Raw genomic sequence first — 22,217 nt, 5'->3', positions numbered from 1 at the left:
TATTTTCCTTTTTTTCATACTAAGTCTTGGAGAGCCAGTGTGTACACTTACTTCAGACTGGCTTCATTTTTCATGCTCAGTGGCCACACTGGCTCCTGGCTGCTGTATTTAAGTGGTGCACATGAAGATCCAGGTAGTTGAAAGAAGCAGGCATTGTTGATGAAGCACGGAGGAAGGTAGGAAGAGAATGTGGCAGGTTTGGACATGTGGAAAGACACTTCCATAATCCAAGATACAGCAACGTTATGTTAGGTTGCCAGCTCATGTTGCCAAAATTGTAGTTTTGCAGGTGATTACTAAGACAGGTTCTAGAAAACAAAACAGTGCAAAATCCATCATTTCAACAGAAGTCTTTTCCTAGTCCAGCAGTCACCTTTTTTCTTGGTAACAACATGTAGATCCAGGGTACACATTTAGGGAAGATGTGATGCAGAGTGACTCAAGTTATGCCTAGTAATTATAATAATAATTTTGTTCTTTTGACCACACCTAGAGCAAAGGGTCTGTGAGTTTCACAGTACAGAGCTTAGGTTGTGTCCACTAACCAGGAGGAGCATTCCTCCATTTGACAGACCCAGGGAGGAGTCTGCGGAGCCCTGAGGTCACAGACTGCAAGAACAGACAGAGCCATAAAAGAGCCCAGGAAATTTTGTTCTGCACCCTACCCAAGCTTCATTCGTGTTCTTTTATGCGCTGTTTTGAGGTTGTCCTAAGGCTTTTCCACAGGGTGTGGTCTTAGTCTACTCTTCTATCTGCCTCTCCTAAGGCTGAGATTGAGCTCATTGAAATACCTTTTGCTCCTAGGTGGGCAGCTTGTGATCTCTAAACACATCCAGAAATTCTTTGTTGATATAAAGTATCTTTTAGAGCTACATTTCTTCTTCTAAATTGTTTAGTTACTCAACATGACAAGCATAATATTGTCTTTTTCCATAAATTACGTAGAATCCATTTAGGAGCTTACGGTCTTGTTAGCATAGGTACCATACCTAGAATTCCCAAGAACTGAGACATTACCTGAATCCATGTTATCCCTGGTGTTATGGTTTTTTGTGGCGTTTTGTTTGTTTTGGGGATTTTTGACAGCTGGGCTAGTAGGATTTTAGTTCCCCAACCAAGATCAAACCTGGGCCTATGACAGTGAAAGCACCAATACTGGACCACCAGGGAATTCCCTCCCTGGCCTTCTGTTAAAAGCATTTGTTTCACGCAAGTGGTGGAAGATCTTTTAAATTTTAAAGGAAAAAAATACAACCAAACATATGAAGACATATGCCACTTGAGGAATAGAGATACTGTTTGCTTGGGAACTTTCAATTTTAATATCATATGCTTCTGATAAACTATGAAACATTGGTAAGTTCAACTTATCAGAACGGAATGAAATCCCATGTCCATACAAATATTTGCTGGGTGAAATGCAGATGTAGTTGAACAAACTCTTTCCACCACCACTTGTCACCACTTGTCACCAATACCATCACTACCACCAGCACCACCACTACAGTTACCACCACCACCACCATACCTCTCCTTCCACTAACCTGCTTCAAGTGATTGGGGTAAAAGAGCCTAGGGAAAGAATGCTTCATGGGGAGTCACCTCTGTACTCAGGGCCATGTGCTCCCTCAAGTTACTGGGTCAGGGAGTGGTATGAATTGGAAAGAACAACATTTCTAAACCAATCCAAACACCAACTTCTTCCTCTATAACAACAGAAAGATATGTGGTGAAATAGACATTGACTAGAGTAATAGAAGAGTCTAAGAAAGCAAATAACTAGGAGGGTAAAAATACATGTCAGAGATGACTGTGGCTGAAAACCCTGGGGGAGTAAAGAGACAGGAAGTTCTCAGGACTCAATTCATAACGGAGAGTGTCCAGGGGTGGAGGAGGGGATGGATAGGGGATGATGCATATTCCCTGCAATGGGTACAGCCTCAAAATACTGAGGCTGCTTCTACAAAGGGTTTATGAAAACCAGTCTCAGAACTGCAGTCACTACTCACCAGTGACCATTGATGCTGTGCTGGTTAATTTCTAAGTTTGTTTTTGTAGCAAAATAGTGCCTTGTTAACCTAGTTTACAAGCAGAAGCCAAAAGGAAGAAGCTCTTCAACACGTATGATCTGTTTCTTAATTCTCTGAGCCTTAGTGGCTTTACCTGCAAAATGGGAATGCATGCATGTGTGCTAAGTCTCTTCAGTCATGTTCGATTCTTTGAGACCTTAGGGACTGTAGCCCTCCAGGCTCCTCTGTCCATGGGGTTCTCCAGGCAAGAATACTTGAGTGTTCCTCCTCCAGGGAATCTTCCTGACTCAGGGATCGAATATGCATCTCCTGTGTCTCCTGCATTGGCAGGAGAGTTCTTTACCACTAGCACCACCTGAGAAGCCCAAAATGGGAATAATGCAGGATAAATTAGAAAATGCATGATTTATTACATAGGATCTTCAACACATATTAGGAATGATCGTGATAACAGGGACCTTATTTACTAAGAGAACGCTTGCTTTATCTCTACTATCTTTATCTCGAAACATCCCTAGGAAATAGATACTATCACCCCCATTTTATAAACAAGACTCAGCAAGGTTAAAATCACACAGATTGCAAAAGATTTCTTCTACTCTACTTTTCACTGTTGGGTGCAACTAGATTTCTTTAATATGTAAACTGTGTGATTTGCAATGGTTTAGACATCAGTGAAAGATGAAAATTATCCAAACCCAAATACAAATACATACAGAAAAACTCACTAATTTGGACCAACTAGGCCATTTTGAAGGAAATGTAGCTTTATTACTTTCAAGTACATACAGTAACCAGAAAAATGACTAACAAGTACTGGCAGTTAAGACCTAGATTTAGTAAATAGATAAAAATAATTAGCATATCCAAGAAGGTCTGGTCTTGCCTATACTTTGAATAGAATGCTTTATAAATAAAAGAAATCTCAAGTGCTGGAAGACAAATTACTTTCTTTGGTAAGTAAATGCTTCCTTTCAAATATTATTTATATTATTCATTTACTTATTAAGCCATGTTTTCATAGATAGTATAAAAGTACACACCAACTCAGTCCCTGTACACATGATAGAGGTTAAAATGGTCCAAATTAACTGCTGATATTTTCAATTAGCTTAACTTTTTTGTCTTTTAATTCTTTAGAATATAATGTTCCAAATAAATGTAAATTTCTAAAATATTTTTCAAATATTACAATTATTCAAACTTCATAAAAAAGACTTATTCTGGTATTAATATGAATGGCACAGTATCAACTATGTCTTTTGTTACTGTAGACATTTTGAGTAATGCAGTCTTTTCTCAAATGAAATATTTATGTCATTTATGAGTACTCTTTATATTAACAGTAGGAAATGGAAAAAATTAAGAAAGTGTTCAGAATATAGTCTTTGACAACCCTGGCAACAAATCTGCCCTCAGTAATATATTCAACACTTCTATTTACTTCAGTGTACCATATATGGCCCAATCTGGGTGTGGACTCTAATATCTATTGCTGTTAATCCATGGAAAATATTTTAGTGTGATGTCTTCCCCTTAAAAGTTAATGGATTGTTGCAGAAAGAATAAAGGGATTTATTAAATATGGTGGTCTTGAACTATGCCAAATATTTTGTGGTTTTGTGGGAATACAGCAAAGGTAATAATTGGTATTATAACAAATGAGGGTCTCAGCAAGTCCCAGCTGTTGAACACATGACTGTTACTTGGGAGGGCAAATAGCAATATTTTTTTCACCTCTTGAGTACAATCTGCTCTTGATACACCCGCAGAACTACAATGAACTGTTAGTGGGAGCTACATACAGACAAAGAAGACTGAGAGACATTTCGTTCCTCCTGCCTATGTGAAACTTCATCTGGTTGATATCTGTCCAGAGTTAAATTCTCCATATCATATAAACTCTGTGTTAGTATTTTAATTACATTTGATATGATGTCTTTCTTTGTAAAAGCCAAACAAACATTTGTAATAAAGTTTTTATTAGGTAGTATTTGGTTTTTACTGCATATTTGTATATATAACTAAATTTAACATTCAACAAACAACTTTTAAGCATCTGCTTTATCTGAGCACTATAATCTGCATAAGCAAAGAAAAATAACCAGGCACTATCCTTCAAGGCACTATAACTTCAAGTCTTGGTAGAGAGATAAGATACATTTATCTAGAATCCTCATATGCTAGTAAAGTAATGCTCAAAATTCTCCAAGCCAGGCTTCAGCAATACATGAACCATGAACTTCCAGATGTTCAAGCTGGTTTTAGAAAAGGCAGAGGAACCAGAGATCAAATTGCCAACAGTCACACAGAGTTGGACACAACTAAAGTGACTTAGCAGCAGCAGCAGCAGCTGGATCATTGAAAAGGCAAGAGCGTTCCAGAAAAACATCTATTCCTGCTTTATTGACTATGCCAAAGCCTTTGACTGTGTGGATCACAATAAACTGTGGAAAATTCTGAAAGACATGGGAATACCAGACCACCTGACCTGCCTCTTGAGAAACCTGTATGCAGGTCAGGAAGCAACGGTTAGAACTGGACATGGAACAACAGACTGGTTCCAAATAGGAAAAGGAGTACATCAAGGCTGTATATTGTCACCCTGCTTATTTAACTTCTATGCAGAGTACATCATGAGAAACGCTGGGCTGGAAGAAGTACAAGATGGAATCAAGATTTCTGGGAGAAATATCAATAACCTCAGATATGCAGATCACACCACCCTTATGGCAGAAAGTGAAGAGTAACTCAAAAGCCTCTTGATGAAAGTGAAAGAGGAGAGTGAAAAGGTTGGCTTAAAGCTCAACATTCAGAAAACGAAGATCATGGCATCTGGTCCCATCACTTCATGGGAAATAGATGGGGAAACAGTGGAAACAGTGTCAGACTTTATTATTTTGGGCTCCAAAATCACTACAGATGGTGACTGCAGCCATGAAATTAAAAGACGCTTACTCCTTGGAAGGAAAGTTATGACCAACCTAGATAGCATATTCAAAAGCAGAGACATTACTTTGCCAACAAAGGTCTGTCTAGTCAAGGCTATGGATTTTCCAGTGGTCATGTATGGATGTGAGAGTTGAACTGTGAAGAAGGCTGAGCACCGAAGAATTGATGCTTTTGAACTGTGGTGTTGGAGAAGACTCTTGAGAGTCCCTTGGACTGCAAGGAGATCCAACCAGTCCATCCTAAAGGAGATCAGTCCTGGGATTTCTTTGGAAGGAATGATGCTAAAGCTGAAACTCCAATACTTTGGCCACCTCATGTGAAGAGCTGACTCACTGGGAAAGACCCTGATGCTGGGAGGGATTGGGGGCAGGAGGAGAAGGGGACGACAGAGGATGAGATGGCTGGATGGCATCACCGACTCAATGGACGTGAGTTTGAGTGAACTCCAGGAGTTGGTGATGGACAGGGAGGCCTGGTGTGCTGCAGTTCATGGGGTCCTAAAGAGTCAGACACGACTGAGCGACTGAACTAAACTGAACTGATAGATATATAGAGTTAGAAGGGACCTCAGAATTGATACAATCTTGGGGTTATATATTCAAACTCTTAACAGAGAGTTAGCATAAACAAATGAAGTGAAGTACCAGGCAACTAGGGCACCATGTCACATCAGAGAGTTCCTACCCTGTGTTAAGGGACAGTCACTTTTCCTTCTCAGTGGATTTGTTCCCATGTAGAAATGTAGGCTTCTTATTGCCCCATCTGTTGATTTCTTTTTCTTCTTTTTTGTCCAGAGAGGGTAGAATTCCAAGTTCTGCAAAAATTTCCCAGTTTTTTAACATTGCCAACTAATTTGAATTTTCCTCAGGCCAGATGAAACACATGTGTGTGTCTCATTCAACCTGTAGGCTGCCATTTTGTTCTAGACTAGACTAACACTTCTGTTCTAGACTAACTGTTCCATTTTATAGATGTGGGAAGTAGCCTGTTCAAAGTGGCCTGAAATTGTTCTCTAGGACTTCCAGTCTAAAGCTTCCATCACTTAACTACACCTTCTTTCAACAGGAAAACAATTTTAGATGACTTCAGAAAGCACACACACACACACACACACACACAAATTGCAGTTACAAAGCAACACACTGATCTATTTTTTTAAAGCACAAGATGATACAAAAACCATGGGGTGAATTTATGGGAGAGGAGCAATAGAATGCTCACATTAGGAAGAATTTAAGAAGGGTTTTTGCAAGCGGCGGCACTTGTGCTAGATCTTGAAAGTTAATGAAAATTGAAAAGTTAAATTGCTCAGTCGTGTCCAACTCTTTGTGACCCCATGGACTGTAGCCTACCAGGCTTCTCCGTTTACGAGATTCTCCGTCCATGGGATTCTCAAGGCAAGAATACTAGAGAGTGGGTTACCGTTTCCTTCTCCAGGGGATCTTCCCGACCCAGGGATCAAACCCGGGTCTCCCACATTGGAGGCAGATGCTTTAACCTCTGAGCCACCAGGGAAGCCCACTAGATTTTGAAGGAAGTGATTAATACAAATTCATAAGAAGGAACAATAGGGGAATTCAGTAGAAGGAAACATAATAAAGAAAATTCTTGATTATGAGTTTGTAAATGGACAGGCAAGACAGCACAGAGAATGGCTTGATTTAATTAGGGGGTAAAAATCATGTCACTATCATTCACTCAAGAAATATTTCCTGAGCTGCAACTGTGTGCTAGGCACTGTTCTAAGCCCTGCAGTAAACAAGAGAGCCAAGGTCCTGGTTTTTTGTGGACTGGTTTTTCCAATGGCACAGACAGGTAATAAACAAGTGAAAAATGATATAAAGTACTATGAATAAAATAAAACTAAACAAGGTGACAGTAGCAGCAGAGAATGCACATTCGATGGGATGATCAGGGAAGACTTCTCCGAGGAATCAGCAGTTGCTGACTGAGTCCCAAATGATGAGAAAAAGCCAGTCATACAGTGATCTGAGAACTTTCACATCAGAGGGAAAAGCTAGTGTAAAGCGCTTTGGGCAAGAAGGAACAGAAAGAAACAAGCGACCTGTGGCAAGCACAGTAGGAACAAGGTCAGAAAGATAGGCAGACACTTTATTAGGCCTTGGTAAGCAGTCTGGAGTGAAATGAGGTTTCCCATAGAGAAGCAGCATAATTTGATTATAAATGCTCAATTTTCAACAAGAAAGTAGCATAATTTGATAAGAAAAGGAGGTAGATAATGGAACTCTTAAATGGAAGCTGATAAAATGCAGTTAATTTTAGGGAATTGCTGAAGATTCCAGTGGGCAGAACAAGGATGAAAATGGTAGCTGAAGAGTCTGTTCTGCCTCCTGACTGCAGACTGGGTTGGGGTCAGGGGCTCTGGGTAGAGACTGTTGGACAATCCAGGCATAAGGAGGATTAGGATTCATTCAGGAGTGGTAGAAATGAAGGGGAGGAAGCAGTTATCACGAACTCTAAACAGAACAAATTGAGACAAATCAGAACAACCAGATGAGAAAAACTGTTGTGAGGGACTCTCAAGTGTCAGAGTTGAAGTGGCCTTGGTGATTAAGAAGGGAGAGAATTCTATCAAGATACTAACTCTTAGGGGATCATGAGACATCTATTATAAACAACAAAAAATATAAAATTAAAGAGGCTTTGGAGGTGACAGAGCAGGGCAGGAGAGAGGTTTGGAACTACTCTTTGTCTCAATAGAAATTGAGGCTAATAGACAAGCAGAACTCCCAGGAGGTAGTATAAAGAAGAGAAACAGATTTAAAAAACCTCAATCCTGATTTTATCCATAGTAAGGTTGAGAATACAGTGTAACTAGGTGTTTGTTCTTCTTTTTTAATTGATCTGCTCAACCAAGGACAAAAGCACAAAGCCCATCTGTCAACCAGGGTATGGGGAAAAAATAGTGTGCTAGAAACACGTAGCTATTCTAATCAATGTATTAATAATAAACACTAATATGTTTGACTATAAAAAAGTGTTATTTGGAGCAAAATTTAAAGGAATGTAAAACAGACTCATATGGCTTCTCTCTCATTTTCACTTACTATTGATGATTGGGCTTCCTTCATAGCTCAGTCGGTAAATAATCTGCCGGCAATACAGGAAACCTGGGTTAAAGTTCTAAGTCAGGAAGATCCCCTGGAGAAGGAAATGGCAACCCACTCCAGTATTCTTGCCTGGAGAATTCCATGGACAGAGGAGCATGTCAGGCTACAGTCCATGGGGTTGCAAGAGTTGGACACAACTTAGCGACTAAATCACCACCACATTGATGATTTCTTAATATTTGAATGTAAACCTGAGTGTTTTCCTAGAATCTTCAGCCTCTCTATACAGTCTGGGAAGGTTGATAGTCCTGAACTGGAAAGCTCTGAGTTTGAAAACAAAACAAAACAAAATTTTAGGCAGACTTTTAAACCAGCTCTTTACTCTTAATATAGCAAAGCACTGATTCTATATTTTAAGAAAAAAATTTTAAAACATTTATACCCACAAATATTTATCAGTACCTATGTACAAGAATGAAGAAGATATGGTCCCTGTTCTCGTGGAGTTTACAATTTTATCAACAACAAAGAAGTTTGGTAAGATCTTTACAGTTAGAGGAATAACTTTTAGCAGAGCAGAGAGAGTTAAAAGAATAAGCAGTTGATTGTTTTCTAGGAAGAACCATGGCTATTGTCAGTTCCCTTTAAGAAGAATCAAGTTCATAATATGAGTACAGAGGAAAAGATCAAGTACCTATTTTCCCATTAAAAATGCCAAATTGTGCCTGCCTCAGAAAAATTCTCATAAATTTTGCTTGGCCAGTGAGGAAAATTCTAGAAGATTTCCTTCAATTATTTTTAACAATGCATTCAAATTTCATTGTTTTGATTTTGAGGAAAATCGCTACTGCTTTTGTAGCCATTAACATGTTCATCAATGCTTGTCATGAAGAATTCAAACACTGAACATAGTACAAATACGAACACGAAAAAAATCATTCCACTTTCCACTACTTCATAATGACTTCATCATGATTATGAGTAGAAAAACATTATCTGGGTGCAGATAGAAAGATCAATTAGAAGGGTAAAAAGGAGGAGGGAGATAGAGAGCTATAACACTTTTATATAAATTAGGTTCTGTGTTGCTATTTTCAATAAAATATATTACATTTAATTGTATCTGAATTTCAACTGGGAGAAAAGGAAAACAAAAAGGTAAAAGTAGAAGAGAAAAAAAGGTGGAATAAAGTGTGAGAAAACACCACCAACCACTGAACTCTGGCCTCTGGTGCCATGGCACTCTATACTAGGTGTACTAATCTGTGACAGTAGAGATTTATTAGCTTTACTTACGTTAAGGTACACGTTTAACACTTTGCTTTCATGTATTACCCTTAACGTTTCGTGTTTAATCCAATTTGGTTGTAACATATGAGATAGCTTTCTATCATGAGAACATATTTTTCTACTGATATACTCTGAAATCTAACAAAGATACGTAGAATAGAAGGTCTTCTACATGGTTTCGATATGTGTGGATTTCAGCTATTACACATTAATTAATAATACTAGGCCCTCAATAACACAGTTCAAATCTTACTCGGCATGCTCTATGGTATATTAACTGTAAGTGCATAAAGTACAAACTTTGTTCCTAACACTTCAGTGCACCAATCACTATGTAAATAACAGATGTACATCACGATCCATGACTAATCACATCACTTCCTCCAAAGCCTGTATGGTCACCTTGCATCTGTTATTCAGTTCACCCAGATTTTTTTCTTATCACAGAGATAGTAAAGTGTGCAGTTGCCCTGCTTCCTTGTCTCCGAGAGATAAACCTCTGTGACATTTTACAGAAATGGTTAATCAAAAGAGGGAATTGATCAACAATGAGGAAAGTGCAGCCAAGTACAGAAAGAGATAATGCTGGAAGTAAAATCTGAATCCAGTGTGAATGGAATTATAGAAGAAATAACAGACTGTGGTGATGTTGGCATTGCTGCAGTGTGAGCCCTTCTCCATGTGCAGCCAGAGGCACCTAGTGAACAAACTAATGACATTAAAGAGGAAAGTGGTTGTGATGAAAAGGGTGACGAAGTCCCAGAGGAAGTGAATCCAGGAAAAGACGTCATATTAAAAAAGCTCTTGGATACATTTCACAACAGTGAACATGCAAGGGATAAAATGTTGGAAGCTGATCCAAACTTAGAAAGAAATGATAATTTTGCCAATGCATGGAAAAGATTTATAGCAAGTTATATGATAAGACTATAAGTACAGTTGAAACTACTCTTGATGTGGCTTTCACAAAGAAATAAAATACTTTAATCCTCAATATTTCTAATGCTTTATAGTTTACAGACTGTGAGTATTTACTACTTTTTTCTTTTTCCTATACATTTAAGAGGAGACTTGAGGATTTTTAATGTTTTCAGAGAAAATTTTAAATGTCTTGGAATAATCATAATGTTTCCCATTGATTAAGAAGATCACTTGGCACGGCTTCAGCTTGCATAGTCATTTTTACGTTCTACACTCGAAGCAAGGTGAGATCTGTCTGTATTTAATTATCCTGTGCAAATTAGTACTTAAATATAATCTGTCCCCATTTTTTGTATCTCGACTTCTCAACTGAATTTGAAACTGCTTAATTTCAGATATGGAGAAGGCAATGGCACCCCACTCCAGTACTCTTCCCTGGAAAATCCCATGGACGGAGGAGCCAGGTAGGCTGCAGTCCATTGGGTCGCTGAGAGTTGGACACGACTGAGCAACTTCACTTTCACTTTTCACTTTCATGCATTGGAGAAGGAAATGGCAACTCACTCCAGTGTTCTTGCCTGGAGAATCCCAGGGACGGGGGAGCCTGGTCGGCTGCCGTCTATGGGGTCGCACAGAGTCGGACATGACTGAAGCGACTTAGCAGCAGCAGCAATTTCAGATATAAGGCAAGCCCTCTTACTCCTACATTGCCTATTCCACCTAGCATAGCACTGAATATTTGGTAACTGCTGAAACAGCACTATGTTTATGCCCAAGTCTATGCCCCAACCAGTAATGCTGAAGAAGCTGAAGTTGAATGGTTCTATGAAGACCTACAAGACCTTTTAGAACTAACACCCAAAAAAGATGTCCTTTTCATTATAGGGGACTGGAATGCAAAAGTAGGAAGTCAAGAAACACCTGGAGTAACAGGCAAATTTGGCCTTGGTATACGGAATGAAGCAGGGCAAAGACTAATAGGGTTTTGCCAAGAAAATGCGCTGGTCATAACAAACACCCTCTTCCAACAACACAAGAGAAGACTCTATACATGGAAATCACCAGATGGTCAACACCGAAATCAGATTGATTATATTTTTGCAGCCAAAGATGGAGAAGCTCTATACAGTCAGCAAAAACAAGACTGGGAGCTGATTGTGACTCAGATCATGAACTCCTTATTGCCAAATTCAGACTTAAATTGAAGAAAGTAGGGAAAACCACTAGACCATTCACATATGATATAAATCAAATCCCTTATGATTATACAGTGGAAGTGAGAAATAGATTTAAGGGCCTAGATCTGATAGAGTGCCTGATGAACTATGGAATGAGGTTCGTGACATTGTACAGGAGACAGGGATCAAGACCATCCCCATGGAAAAGAAATGCAAAAAAACAAAATGGCTGTCTGGGGAGGCGTTACAAATAGCTGTGAAAAGAAGAGAAGCGAAAAGCAAAGGAGAAAAGGAAAGATACAAACATCTGAATGCAGAGTTCCAAAGAATAGCAAGAAGAGATAAGAAAGCCTTCCTCAGCGATCAGTTCAAAGAAATAGAGGAAAACAACAGAATGGGAAAGACTAGAGATCTCTTCAAGAAAATTAGAGATACCAAGGGGACATTTCATGCAAAGGTGGGCTCAATAAAGGACAGAAATGGTATGGACCTAACAGAAGCAGAAGATATTAAGAAGAGATGGCAAGAATACACAGAAGAACTGTACAAAAAAAGATCTTCACGATCCAGATAATCACGATGGTGTGATCACTCACCTAGAGCCAGACATCCTGGAATGTGAAGTCAAGTGGGCCTTAGAAAACACCTCTATGAACAAAGCTAGTGGAGGTGATGGAATTCCAGTTGAGCTATTCCAAATCCTGAAAGATGATGCTGTGAAAGTGCTGTACTCAATATGCCAGCAAATTTGGAAAACTCAGCAGTGGCCACAGGACTGGAAAAGGTCAGTTCTCATTCCAATCCCAAAGAAAGGCAATGCCAAAGAGTGCTCAAACTACCACACAATTGCACTCATCTCAATTCACACTAGTAAAGTAATGCTCAAAATTCTCCAAGCCAGGCTTCAGCAATATGTGAACCATGAACTTCCTGATGTTCAAGCTGGTTTTAGAAAAGGCAGAGGAACCAGAGATCAAATTGCCAACATCTGCTGGATCATGGAAAAAGCAAGAGAGTTCCAGAAAAACATCTATTTCTGCTTTATTGACTATGCCAAAGCCTTTGACTGTGTGGATCACAAGAAATTGTGGAAAATTCTGAAAGAGATGGGAATACCAGACCACCTGACCTGCCTCTTGAGAAATTTGTATGCAGGTCAGGAAGCAACAGTTAGAACTGGACATGGAACAACAGACTGGTTCCAAATAGGAAAAGGAGTACATCAAGGCTGTATATTGTCACCCTGCTTATTTAACTTCTATGCAGAGTACATCATGAGAAACGCTGGGCTGAAAGAAGCACAAGCTGGAATCAAGATTTCTGGGAGAAATATCAATAACCTCAGATATGCAGATCACACCACCCTCATGGCAAAAAGTCAAGAGGAACTAAAAAGCCTCTTGATGAAAGTGAAAGTGGAGAGTGAAAAAGTTGGCTTAAAGCTCAACATTCAGAAAACAAAGATCATGGCATCTGATCCCATCACTTCATGGGAAATGATGGGGAACCAGTGAAAACAGTGTCAGATTTTATTTTTTTGGGCTCCAAAATCACTGCAGATGGTGACTGCAGCCATGAAATTAAAAGACGCTTACTCCTTGGAAGGAAAGTTATGACCAACCTAGATAGCATATTCAAAAGCAGAGACATTACTTTGCCAACAAAGGTTCGTCTAGTCAAGGCTATGGTTTTTCCTGTGGTCATGTATGGATGTGAGAGTTGGACTGTGAAGAAGGCTGAGCTCCAGAGAATTGATGCTTTTGAACTGTGGTGTTGGAGAAGACTCTTGAGAGTCCCTTGGACTGCAAGGAGATCCAACCAGTCCATTCTGAAGGAGATCAGCCTTGGGTGTTCTTTGGAAAGAATGATGCTGAGGCTGAAACTCCAGTCCTTTGGCCACCTCATGCGAAGAGTTGACTCATTGGAAAAGACTCTGATGCTGGGAGGGATTGGGGGCAAGAGGAGAAGGGGATGCCAGAGGATGAGATGGCTGGATGGCATCACCAACTCGATGGACGTGAGTCTGGGTGAACTCCAGGAGTTGGTGATGGACAGGGAGGCCTGGCGTGCTGCGATTCATGGGGTCGCAAAGAGTCGGACACGACTAAGTGACTGAACTGAACTGAAACAGCACTTATTGGTTTACTAAATAGCTACTCTTAGGGTGAACGAATGAGAGGGATTTTATAAAATGTAAAGCCATAATAATAAATATTATTCCTTTCATGAGAGTGTAAGATTTACCCATTTTCCACTGTTAGAATAACAAAGTATGGCTCCCAAGATTGTATGCTCCTAGCTCACAGGTACAGTATTCTTTTGAATGATGGTCTTTGGATTTGCTTTGTATATGATCTGTGTAAAATCCCACAGGTAGCCCTGATATCTATCCCTAGCACCTAGAACAATGCCTACCTTACCAAAGGCACATGATAAACATTTGTCATATGAATGTAATTAGTAATAATCACTAGGGCTGTGCATAGCACACTACTTTGTGCCAGATGTTTTATACATATTATCTTACATCATCCTTACCAATCCTATGGTCACCATTTTATAGATGGAAAAAACTTGGCTCAGAGAGATTATGTGACTCACCCAGCAAGGGTCTACTAGAGTTGGAATGCAAATATAGGGCTGTTTGATACTAATTCCACTACACTAATAATATAGTGACATTAGTGACATCAAATGATATGAAAATGGATTAGAAAGAAAGAGATGATGCAATTTAAAATCTCTTCAAATTCATTTCCTTTTATCCCAGGCCTATTTTGACAAGGGGAGAACTTATCATCAAATTTATTTTTGCACAATTTTCCATTTATAATTTCCTTTGTGACATTCCTTTTCTAAAAACCAATTTTTAAAAAGAAACACAAAAATTTCCTATAATATTAGCTTAAAGCAGAAATGATTATTTAGAACAGTCTCTATGTAAGTTCATGAAGCTCTCTCCATATATGTGTGTGTGTCTATGTCTGTATCACCTTATACATTTTCAAACATGAACAAAAGTTCATGTTTTAAAAAATCATTTCAGACTTCCCTGGTGGCCCAGTGGCTAAGATTCTGAGGTTCAAATGCAGGTGGCCTGAGTTCAATCCCTGGAATCCCTGCCTAGGGAACTAGATCCCACATGCTAAATTCTGCATCCTGCAACTAAAAAAAAAAGATGCTGCAATGAAGACTGAAGACCCTGTGTGCTGTAACTAAGACTGGTACAGCCAAATAAATTAAAAAAAAAAATTTTTTTTAATCACTTTGTTTTCTGCTTTGATACTTCCCTACACAAACATTTTATAGGTACTTCATGGCTAATAAACTAGCAATTGCCAGAGAAGATGCATCACTGTAGTAGCACACACTACATAAATTTCTATTAATTTGCCATTCTAGTAGCGGCACCTCAGATCAACCACAGCAGGCTCTTCATGGGAAGGGTCAGGAGGCACATGAAACCTGAAAAGGCCATCATGGGCCATCAGAAACTGTGATAAACCTGGGCAAACCCACTATTATTGGTGGAGGGTTGTTATCACTGTCAACCCAGCAAATGTCCCTGCTTCAAACTTGAGTTAGTCTGAATTCACTGTTGAACAGAATATGGCTTACTATCTAATTTCTCTCCATCCCCTCTCTGTGTTTGTCTTTCTCTTTTTTCCTGCTTTCTCTCCCTGATGGTATCCCCCTGCTGCTCCATCCCTTTTCTCTCCCTAGGATTCTTTGCTAAAACTGCTTTTTAAAATTAAGCTTTTGTTCTTTGGTATTTTTTCTACTTTTAGACTTCTTACTGTGTGCCTTACAATGCTCTTTCCTGGCCATTTACTTTGTCCTCCTTCAAATCTTCATAGTTGTCTTCTTCTCTCTTTAAACTAGATCTGTTGCCTGAGCATTTAGTAAATGCTCTATTAGGGTAGTAGCTTGTGCTCAGGACCAGAAACAAACAGTTCTATCAGTGGTGGCCAGTTAGTGGGACTTTCCCTTCAATATTCTCTCTCAAATATCTCACTCTCCTTGGGACTTAAACTATATCCCCTCTGTAGAGATTCATTTATGGAGCATGACTATGTGCCAAGCCTATAGATATGATAGTAAACAGAACAAACAATTTCCTACCTTCACTGAGCTTTCATTTTAGTGGGGATGACATTGAACAAAACATCAGCTCAGTTCAGTTCAATCGCTCAGTGGTATCCGACTCTTTGCAACCCCATAGACTGCAGCATGCCCAGGCCTCCCTGTCCATCACCAACTCCAGGATAAACAATATAGATTTTGGTAGGTAAGTGCAATGATAGAGGAGGAAAAACTCTTCCTCTACTGTCTTACGATCTGTAGCTTGGACCTGTCTGACAAATGACAGATTAAGCGCAGAAAAACATACACATTTTATCTGATGTTCATATTTTTATATGGTATGGGGGCTTTAAAGAGGAAAGAGGTAAAACCGTAAAGAAGCAGTGAGACATGGGGGCTTATACACCATTTTAACAAAGAGTGATAAATTGTGGAAAAGTAACTAGAAAAGGAAAGGGTTTAGGTTTCTAGAGGTAGTAAATTGTGAAAATGTGACTAGGAAAAATATGAGAGGACCTAATGGAAGGGAAAGGTTATTATAATAAGATTTATTTGTGCAGATTCATCTTGGTATCAATTCATCTCCAGATAAGAATGTTTTATTTTTCTTGATACCAGGGTGAGATCTTTTTCACTGGAAATTTATGCCATGCTTTTAGGTAGAAAGGGTGAAGAGCAGAGAACCCTTGCTGCATCTGCTGTTTCTCAATTGTCTTCAGCTCAAAATAATAAATACGCCAAAGCAGTGTGTTTGGAGGTGCATGTTCTGAATCTCTGTGAAGGCAATAACTGGGTACTGTGATGGGGTAGAGATGCATTGCTTCAGATAGGGTGGTTACAGAAGGTTTTTCTTAGGAATTGACATTTGCTCTGAGAATTGAAAGCTGGTATCTTGGATAGTCAAGTGAAGATCCCAAGAAAGAAGTTTGCAGATAGAGGGAACAGCATCACTGCCCTGTGGCAGCAATGAGCCACAGAGACAGCCCTGCTAAAGAACAGAAAGGTAGCCAGAGGGGCAGAGGAAGGTGAGCAAGGGTGAGCATGGAGGAGATGAGGTCAGGGAATCATCAGGGGCTGGATCCTGTGAGGCCTTTCAGAGCCATGGGAAGGAATTTGGATTCCATTTTGAATGCCATGGGGGACCTCTGGAAGATTTACACTTGAGAGTGACAAAAGCCAGTGTACTTAAAGCTTACACAGAATATGTGTGGAAAGCAGATTTTAGGAGGTAGGATGGTGAAAACAGGAAGTCTGGGAGATGAATGCAGTAATCCAGGCAAGAGATGGTGATGGCTTGGACAAGATGGTAGCAGTAGCAACGGAAAAGTATATAGATTTAGAATACATTTTGAAGTAGAACTTCCCAGAACATGCTGATGAGGTAGACATATATGGGAAAGGGTGGAATGAAAAATGACACTTGAGCTTGAGTGGAATGAAAAATGACCACTACTATGGTGTATTTACTGAGATAGGAAGGATCAGGGAAGGAAGTGTTTGTGGAAGAGGAATGAAGAGTTCTGTTTGTACATGTTCAGTGTGAGTGGCCTATTAGATATCCCAGGGGAGCTGTGTAAAGCTTGAAGTTCAGTAGAAGTCAACATCTCTTGCCCTTAAGTTTGGCAGAAATTTTACTGAGCAAATAGTTTAAGAGAAATAACAATACATCTATACTGAAGTTAGAATTATCAATATATCTTCATTTATTAATGTTTGAGTCAATTGCCTTATTTTGGAAAGCAAATGACTGGTGACAACAGGTTAATGCAAGAGTAGGGCACTTTTGACATTTGCTGTTAAATCAGTGTACATAGTATTTTTCAGAGCAGGATTCTTAAAGTATGCACCTGGGAATGTTCCAAACAATTTACCAGTGGATTCTGATGTTTGACTAGATTTAAAACCCAACTCCATCATTTACTAACCTTATGGTTGTGGCAAGTTATTAAAGTTTCCACAGACCTGTTTTCTTGTGTGGAAATGGAGATAATATTGACCTCAGAGTGTAGATTTCATCAGTGGCCTCTTTAGTCTAATGTGGACATTATGCAAAAGGAGACAAGAAATCAATGAAAGTTATATTTGTCTATGTCTCCCAAAGCCGACCTAGATCCAAGCTGGACAGGCCCAAGAGATGCTAGCTAAGGTGCTCAGTACAACACTATAAGAAGGCCTGAGCCCTACCCATCACCTCCTCCACTTTGAGATGCATGAAGATAGTGAGGCCTGCTGGCAACCTGGAATGGATGATCATTTAATAAAATCAGAGGAGGGTGTGGCATTGATCCGAGTGTTAGCCTGGGACCATTAAGATGTGCCTTGAGAAAAAGACTACATGCTTGTTATTCAGACTGATTCCACTAAGGCAGTGGTTCTCAAATTTACTGCTACTGCTACTGCTAAGTCGCTTCAGTCGTGTCCGACTCAGTGTGACCCCATAGACGGCAGCCCACGAGGCTCCCCCGTCCCTGAGATTCTCCAGGCAAGAACACTGGAGTGAGTTGCCATTTCCCTCTCCAATGCATGAAAGTGAAAAGTGAAAGTGAAGTCGCTGAGTCTTGTCTGACTCTTAGCGACCCCATGGACTGCAGCCCACCAGGCTCCTCTGTCCATGGGATTTTCCAGGCAAGAGTGCTGGAGTGGGGTGCCATTGCCTTCTCCTCTCAAATTTAAGTGTGCATCAAATCCCTGGAGGGCTTATTAAAGTACAGATCACTGAGCCCCACTTCCAGAATCTTAAATTCAGTAGCTGTTGGATGAGGCCCAAGAATTAGCATTTCAACAAGTTTCCAGGGGATGCTGATGCTCTGAGAACCATACTGCCCTCCTGCATCCCAGAGAGCTAGGCTGTATGTATGACTGTGACCTCATACTCTGTACATGGTACAGGCAGGAGTTATCTATCTCAGCAACAATGTTGACAACACTCATAAAACAATTGTTATTGATTCCAAGTTTGGTCTGGTTGCTGCAAGACAGACCAATTAACCTAAGGGCTAGGCGTTGAGGCATCCTAAAAGATGATGCTATAAAAGTGCTGCACTCAATATGCTAGCAAATTTGGAAAACTCAGCAGTGGCCACGGGACTGGAAAAGGTCAGTTTTCATTCCAATCCCAAAGAAAGGCAATGTCAAAGAATGTCCAAACTACCGTACAATTGCACTCATCTCACATGCTAGCAAAGTAATGTTCAAAATTCTCCAAGTTAGGTTTCAATAGTACGTGAACTGAGAACTTCCAGATGTTCAAGCTGGATTTAGAAAAGGCAGAGGAACCAGAGATCAAACTGCCAACATTTGTTGGATCATAGAAAAAGCAAGAGAATTCCAGAAAGATATCTACTTCTGCTTCATTGACTATGCTAAAGCCTTTGACTGTGTGGATCACAACAAACTGTGGAAAAATTTTCAAGAGATGAGAATACCAGACCACCTTACCTACCTCCTGAGAAATCTGTATGCAGGTCAAGAAGCAACAGTTAGAATTGGACATGGAACAATGGACTGGTTCCAAATTGGTAAAGGAGTATGTCAAGACTGCATATTGTCACCTTGCTTATTTAACTTATAAGCAGAGTATATCATGAGAAATGCTGGGCTGGAGGAAGCACAAGCTGGAATCAAGATTATGAGGAGAAATATCAAAACTTCAGATAGGCACATGACACCACCCTTATGTCAGAAAGCAAAGAGGAACTAAAGAGCCTCTTGATGAAAGTGAAAGAGAAGAGTGAAAGAGCTGGGTTAAAACTCAACATTCAAAACACTAAGAGCATGGCATCTGGTCCCATCACTTTATGGCAAATAGATGGGGAAACAATGGAAACAGTGACAGATTTTATTTTTGGGGGCTCCAAAATCACTACAGATGGTGACTGCAGCCATGAAATTAAAAGACTCTTAGTCCTTGGAAGAAAAACTATGACAAACCTAGACAACATATTAAAAAGCAGAGACATTCTTTTGCCAACAAAGGTTCATCTAGTCAAAGCTATGGTTTTTCCAGTAGTCATGTACAGATGTGAAAGTTGGATTATAAAGAAAGCTGAGCACTGAAGAATTGATGCTTTTGAACTGTGGTGTTGGAGAAGACTCTGAGAGTTCCTTCAACTGCAAGGAGATCCAACCAGTCCATACTAAAGGAAATCAGTCCTGAATATTCATTGGAAGGACTGATTATGAAGCAGAAGCTCCAATACTTTGGCCACCTGATGTGAAGAACTAACTCATTTGAAAAGACCCTGATGCTGGGAAAGACTGAAGGCAGGAGGAGAAGGGGATGACAGGATGAGATGGTTGGATGGTCTCACTGACTCAATGAACAAGAGTCTGAGCAAGCTCTGGGGAGTTAGTGATGGACAGGGAAGCTTGGTGTGCTGTGGTCCATGGGGTCTCAAAGAGCTGGACATGACTGAGTGACTGAACTGACTGAAGTGTTGAACCAAGGAATACAATTTTATTTGGAGAGGTGGCTGACCAAGAAGATGGCAGATTAATGTCTCAAAACAACCATCTTGTGAGATCTAGATGCCAGGTTCTTTTATAGGACAGAGAAGGGGCAGTTTAAAGACTGTTGTCTTGCAAATGTTTCCTGGAATGGCCAACTTCAGAGAGGGGATGTGTTAATCTCTGCAGGAAGTGGGGCATGATTCCATGAGGCAGGTCATTATGTATGATTACAATAACAAAAGCAATGAAAAACAAAGGTTAAAGTCAAAGAAACCATCTATCATGGAGTTAGAATTGGCTCTTTCCTGCAACACAATGATGATTGCATACAATAATCCTCAATGTGTGGGAAAAACCTATCTCTAAATACAACTTCTCTCAGCTCCTGAGAGAAATTAGAATCCTGGCTTTCAAGATCAATTGGATCTGAAACCCATATGAAATGAAGAATATAGGAAAGTAAAAAACTGCCCTAAAATGCACCTCCCCATGAGCTGTACACCAATCCAGGGCCTGGGACCTGCAACCTCCATAGTTTGTATCTAACCACAGGAACTGGGCCCAGGCAGTAGGCTGAACCTGACCTACTGCAGCTCCCATTTTCTCTCTGAAATGGCCCTTCTTCATAGAGATTTTTGTGGGATACATTAAGAATTTCATCTGGGGCTTTCAATCATACCACAGGCAGTCAAACTTGGCCCAGAGGAAAGAAAAGGCTTGGAGTTTCACTTAGTCCTATCCCTCAAATCTATTTCATTTCTACCCTGTAGACAAGTAAGCATACGTTATTTTTGTTATTCAGTATATTCTAAATTTTATGTCCTTTTTCTCTCCTCCTATCTCCTGAAAGAAAGTCATTGTACAGGTTTGCTCCATTTGGTTCCTCTGATTCTGGATTGATCACTTACTCCTTGGAAGAAAAGTTATGACCAACCTAGACAACATATTAAAAAGCAGAGACATTACTTTGCCAACGAAGATCCATCTAGTCAAGGCTATGGTTTTTCCAGTAATCATGTATGGATGTGAGATTTGGACTACAAAGCTGAGCGCCGAAGAATTGATGCGTTTGAACTGTGGTGTTGGAGAAGACTCTTGAGAGTCCCTTGGACTGCAAGGAGATCCAACCAGTCCATCCTAAAGGAAATCAGTCCTGAATATTCACTGGAAGGACTGATGCTGAAGCTGAAACTCCAATACTTTGGCCACCTGATGTGAAGAACTGACTCATTTGAAAAGACCCTAATGCTGGGAAAGATTGAAGGTAGGAGGAGAAGGGGATGACAGAGGATGAGATGGTTGGATGGTATCACCAACTCAATGGACATGAGTTTGAGTAAACTCTGGGAGTTGGTGGTGGACAGGGAAGCTTGGCATGCTGCGGTCCATGGGGTAACAAAGAGTTGGACACAACTGAGCGACTGAACTGAACTGAACTGATCCTGGATCTTCCTGTCAGAGCCTATATTGTTCTCATTGGAGGTTTACCTGATGTCTGACTGGCACCTTAATCTCCTGTCTCGTTGTGCCACAATCTCCTTGACTTGTATTACCCCTCCCACACATCCCGACTTCTGTTCTCTCTGCCTTCTGGAATGAATGTCTCTTCAATTAGGTCAAGGTATTATGCTGCAATAACATGAAATCCCGATAGTCTAGTGGTTTACAACAACAAAAGTTGTTTTTTGATTTAATTTCTCATTCATGTTCTATTCCATGTCACTTTTATTTTGGGACTTGGACTGAAGGAGTAATCACTACCTGTGACACACTGGTCATTTTAGAGCAGAGAAAAAAGCAATGGCTGCTGCTGCTAAGTCGCTTCAGTCGTGTCCAACTCTGTGTGACCCCCATAGACGGCAGCCCACCAGGCTCCCCCATCCCTGGGATTCTCCAGGCAAGAACACTGGAGTGGGTTGCCATTGCCTTCTCCAATGCATGAAAGTGAAAAATGAAAGTGAAGTCACTTAGTCGTGTCCGACTCTTAGCGACCCCATGGACTGTAGCATACTAGGCTCCTCTGCCCATGGGATTTTCCAGGCAAGAGTACCGGAGTGGGTTGCCACTGCCTTCTCCGAAAGCAATGGCAGAACTATGCAATCTCTTTTAAAAGTCACGTGTCCCTTCTACTCATATTTCCTTAGTCAAAGCAAGTCAGAAAGCCAAGCCTAATACTGGTGTGTGGAAAATATAATCTTCTCTTAGTATAATTCCTTCTATAATATAATCTTTCCCTGTTGGGA

The 22,217-nt window shown here is 40.2% G+C and overlaps 1 long non-coding RNA gene across 2 annotated transcripts in view; it reads right to left on the bottom strand.

The window, feature by feature from the left end:
- The window catches only part of LOC101902535 (uncharacterized), a 44,407-nt gene that overhangs the window by 10,699 nt on the left and 11,491 nt on the right, over nucleotides 1-22,217 (bottom strand). For both annotated transcript variants that reach the window (XR_009495344.1, XR_009495345.1), the window contains 2 exons: nucleotides 2,164-2,385; nucleotides 52-308 (listed from right to left, as the gene is read on the bottom strand). This is a non-coding gene — a long non-coding RNA (uncharacterized lncRNA). The remainder of the gene's footprint in view (nucleotides 1-51; nucleotides 309-2,163; nucleotides 2,386-22,217) is intronic.

This window comes from Bos taurus, chromosome 1 (assembly GCF_002263795.3).
Source record: "Bos taurus isolate L1 Dominette 01449 registration number 42190680 breed Hereford chromosome 1, ARS-UCD2.0, whole genome shotgun sequence".
Classification (NCBI taxonomy): domain Eukaryota; kingdom Metazoa; phylum Chordata; class Mammalia; order Artiodactyla; family Bovidae; genus Bos; species Bos taurus.
The sequence above is the reverse complement of the archived record's forward strand: the minus strand, read 5'-3'. Positions and strand labels throughout refer to the sequence as shown.